General features: G+C 38.5%; 1 protein-coding gene across 3 annotated transcripts in view; it reads left to right on the top strand.

Annotated features, from left to right (window-relative positions):
* tanc2b (tetratricopeptide repeat, ankyrin repeat and coiled-coil containing 2b) overlaps positions 1 to 5,000 on the top strand; it is a 335,698-nt gene that overhangs the window by 313,373 nt on the left and 17,325 nt on the right. The window lies entirely within an intron of this gene.

The following is a 5,000-nucleotide window of genomic DNA, read 5'->3' as shown; positions in this document are numbered from 1 at the left end:
TTTTTTTTTTTTACAAATTTCCGGTTTTCCCGAAGTTCCAGGAATTTCGGAAATACCAATTCGAATTGAAAATTTTTCAACCATTTCGAAAGATTCCAACAACAACCCGTTCATATCATCCAGGACAATTGTGCTACTATCAATATTTACCAAAATTCCCAATTTTTCTAGAAATTCCCACATTTCCAGGGAATTCCCCTTCCAATGAATGGACGTATTCATACCCAAAATTTTCACATTTTTGCGCCATTTTTTAGCCGATTCTGACCTTTCAATCATGCACACACACACTAATTTTCCGAAATATCGAATGCAAAACATGTTTTCCCTTTCCCCAAAATCCCGTTTTTTCCCGGAATTTCCAGGAATGTTTTCCCCCATTGACACTTAATGGGCATTATACAATCCGCTGCATATCCCACATTTCTTATCCGATTTGAACCGTTCCAACATCCACACACTCCACTCACCTTGGACAATCAAACTACCATTTTCCAAGTCTAAAAAAATTCCAGGAATTCCTAGTATTCCTGGTTTTCACCTCTTCCTGGAAAGTTGTCACAGTCCACATTTTTCAAACATTTCCGACCATTCCACCTTTAAAATATTACTTTTAGTTGGGACAACTAATGCTTCTATTTTTTTTTTTTTTTTTTTAACAAATTTCCGGTTTTCCCGAAGTTCCAGGAATTTCGGAAATACCAATTCGAATTCAAAATTTTTCAACCATTTCGAAAGATTCCAACAACAACCCGTTCATATCATCCAGGACAATTGTGCTACTATCAATATTTACCAAAATTCCCAGTTTTTCTAGAAATTCCCACATTTCCAGGGAATTCCCCTTCCAATGAATGGACGTATTCATAGTTCTACAATGCCCAGAATTCTCACATTTTTGCGCCATTTTTTAGCCGATTCTGACCTTTCAACCATCCACACACACTCTAATTTTCCGAAATATCGAATGCAAAACATGTTTTCCCTTTCCCCAAAATCCCGTTTTTTTCCCGGAATTTCCAGGAATGTTTTCCCCCATTGACACTTAATGGGCATTATACAATCCGCTGCATATCCCACATTTCTTATCCGATTTGAACCGTTCCAACATCCACACACTCCACTCACCTTGGACAATCAAACTACCATTTTCCAAGTCTAAAAAAATTCCAGGAATTCCCAGTATTCCTGGTTTTCACCTCTTCCTGGAAAGTTTTCACAGTCCACATTTTTCAAACATTTCCGACCATTCCACCTTTAAAATATTACTTTTAGTTGGGACAACTAATGCTTCTATTTTTTTTATTTTTTTTTTTAACAAATTTCCGGTTTTCCCGAAGTTCCAGGAATTTCGGAAATACCAATTCGAATTCAAAATTTTTCAACCATTTCGAAAGATTCCAACAACAACCCGTTCATATCATCCAGGACAATTGTGCTACTATCAATATTTACCAAAATTCCCAGTTTTTCTAGAAATTCCCACATTTCCAGGGAATTCCCCTTCCAATGAATGGACGTATTCATTCAAATTCTCACATTTTTGCGCCATTTTTTTGCCGATTCCGGCCTTTCAACCAACCACACACACACTACTCTTCCGAAATATCAAACGCAAAACATGTTTTCCATTTCCCCAAATTCCCGTTTTTTCCCGAAATGTCCAGGAATTTTTTTCCCCCATTGACACTTAATGGGCATTATACAATCCGCTGCATATCCCACATTTCTTTGCGATTTGAACCGTTCCAACATCCACACACTCCACTCACCTTGGACAATCAAACTACCATTTTCCAAGTCTAAAAAAATTCCAGGAATTCCTAGTATTCCTGGTTTTCACCTCTTCCTGGAAAGTTGTCACAGTCCACATTTTTCAAACATTTCCGACCATTCCACCTTTAAAACATTACTTTTAGTTGGGACAACTAATGCTTCTATTTTTTTTTTCATACAAATTTCCGATTTTCCTGAAGTTCCAGGAATTCCGAAATACCAATTCGAATTCAAACTGTTACTATGTCAACATTTGTCAACCATTTCGAAAGATTCCAACACCAACACGTTCATATCATCCAGGACAATTGTGCTAGTATCAATATTTTCCAAAATTCCTAGTTTGTCTAGAAATTCCCACATTTCCAGGAAATTCCCCTTCCAATGAATGGACGTATTCATAGTTCTACAATACCCCAAATTCTCACATTTTTGCGCCATTTTTTAGCCGATTCTGACCTTTCAACCATGCACACACACACTAATTTTCCGAAATATCGAATGCAAAACATGTTTTCCCTTTCCCCAAAATCCCGTTTTTTTCCCCGGAATTTCCAGGAATGTTTTCCCCCATTGACACTTAATGGGCATTATACAATCCGCTGCATATCCCACATTTCTTATCCGATTTGAACCGTTCCAACATCCACACACTCACCTTGGACAATCAAACTACCATTTTCCAAGTCTAAAAAAATTCCAGGAATTCCCAGTATTCCTGGTTTTCACCTCTTCCTGGAAAGTTTTCACAGTCCACATTTTTCAAACATTTCCGACCATTCCACCTTTAAAATATTACTTTTAGTTGGGACAACTAATGCTTCTATTTTTTTTATTTTTTTTTTTAACAAATTTCCGGTTTTCCCGAAGTTCCAGGAATTTCGGAAATACCAATTCGAATTCAAAATTTTTCAACCATTTCGAAAGATTCCAACAACAACCCGTTCATATCATCCAGGACAATTGTGCTACTATCAATATTTACCAAAATTCCCAGTTTTTCTAGAAATTCCCACATTTCCAGGGAATTCCCCTTCCAATGAATGGACGTATTCATTCAAATTCTCACATTTTTGCGCCATTTTTTTGCCGATTCCGGCCTTTCAACCAACCACACACACACTACTCTTCCGAAATATCAAACGCAAAACATGTTTTCCATTTCCCCAAATTCCCGTTTTTTCCCGAAATGTCCAGGAATTTTTTTCCCCCATTGACACTTAATGGGCATTATACAATCCGCTGCATATCCCACATTTCTTTGCGATTTGAACCGTTCCAACATCCACACACTCCACTCACCTTGGACAATCAAACTACCATTTTCCAAGTCTAAAAAAATTCCAGGAATTCCTAGTATTCCTGGTTTTCACCTCTTCCTGGAAAGTTGTCACAGTCCACATTTTTCAAACATTTCCGACCATTCCACCTTTAAAACATTACTTTTAGTTGGGACAACTAATGCTTCTATTTTTTTTTTCATACAAATTTCCGATTTTCCTGAAGTTCCAGGAATTCCGAAATACCAATTCGAATTCAAACTGTTACTATGTCAACATTTGTCAACCATTTCGAAAGATTCCAACACCAACACGTTCATATCATCCAGGACAATTGTGCTAGTATCAATATTTTCCAAAATTCCTAGTTTGTCTAGAAATTCCCACATTTCCAGGAAATTCCCCTTCCAATGAATGGACGTATTCATAGTTCTACAATACCCCAAATTCTCACATTTTTGCGCCATTTTTTAGCCGATTCTGACCTTTCAACCATGCACACACACACTAATTTTCCGAAATATCGAATGCAAAACATGTTTTCCCTTTCCCCAAAATCCCGTTTTTTTCCCCGGAATTTCCAGGAATGTTTTCCCCCATTGACACTTAATGGGCATTATACAATCCGCTGCATATCCCACATTTCTTATCCGATTTGAACCGTTCCAACATCCACACACTCACCTTGGACAATCAAACTACCATTTTCCAAGTCTTAAAAAATTCCAGGAATTCCTAGTGTTCCTGGTTTTCACCTCTTCCTGGAAAGTTTTCACAGTCCACATTTTTCAACCGTTTCCGACCATTGCACCTTCAAAACATTACTTTTAGTTGGGACAACTAATGCTTCTATTTTTTTTTCATACAAATTTCCGTTTTTCCCCGAAATTCCAGGAATTCCGAAATACCAATTCGAATTCAAACTGTTACCACGTCAACATTTTTCAACAATTCTGAAAAATCCCATCACCAACGCGTTCATGTCATCTCGGACAATTGTGCTGGTATCAATATTTTCACAAATTCACAGTTTTTCCAGAAATTCCCAAATTTCCAGGAAATTCCCCTTCAAATTAATGGACGTAGTCATAGTTCTAAAATAGCCCAAAATTCTCAAACTTTTGCACCATTTTTAAGCTAGTGAGATGGAAAGTGAAAGTAAGGATGGGTGAAAGGCATCAGGGGTGGAGTCAAGATGGAAAGTGAAAGTAAGGATGGGTGAAAGGCATCATCAGTGGTGGAGTCAAGATGGAAAGTGAAAGTAAGGATGGGTGAAAGGCATCATCAGGGGTGGAGTCAAGATGGAAAATGAAAGTAAGGATGGATGAAAGGCATCATCAGGGGTGGAGTCAAGATGAAAAGTGAAAGTAAGGATGGGTGAAAGGCATCAAGGGTGGAGTCGAGGTGGAAAATGAAAGTAAGGATGGGTGAAAGGCATCATCAGTGGTGGAGTCAAGATGGAAAGTGAAAGTAAGGATGGGTGAAAGACATCATCAAGGGTGGAGTCAAGATGGAAAGTGAAAGTAAGGATGGGTGAAAGACATCATCAAGGGTGGAGTCAAGATGGAAAGTGAAAGTAAGGATGAGTGAAAGGCATCATCAGTGGTGGAGTCAAGATGGAAAGTGAAAGTAAGGATGAGTGAAAGGCATCATCAGTGGTGGAGTCAAGATGGAAAGTGAAAGTAAGGATGGGTGAAAGGCATCATCAGGGGTGGAGTCAAGATGGAAAGTGAATGTAAGGATGGGTGAAAGGCATCATCAGTGGTGGAGTCAAGATGGAAAGTGAAAGTAAGGATGGGTGAAAGGCATCATCAGGGGTGGAGTCAAGATGGAAAGTGAAAGTAAGGATGGGTGAAAGGCATCATCAGTGGTGGAGTCAAGATGGAAAGTGAAAGTAAGGATGGGTGAAAGGCATCATCAGTGGTGGAATCAAGATGGAAAGTG

Source organism: Nerophis lumbriciformis, linkage group LG39 (genome assembly GCF_033978685.3).
Source record: "Nerophis lumbriciformis linkage group LG39, RoL_Nlum_v2.1, whole genome shotgun sequence".
NCBI classification, from domain to species: domain Eukaryota; kingdom Metazoa; phylum Chordata; class Actinopteri; order Syngnathiformes; family Syngnathidae; genus Nerophis; species Nerophis lumbriciformis.
Note: the sequence above shows the minus strand (reverse complement) of the source record. Positions and strands in the feature narration are given on the sequence as shown.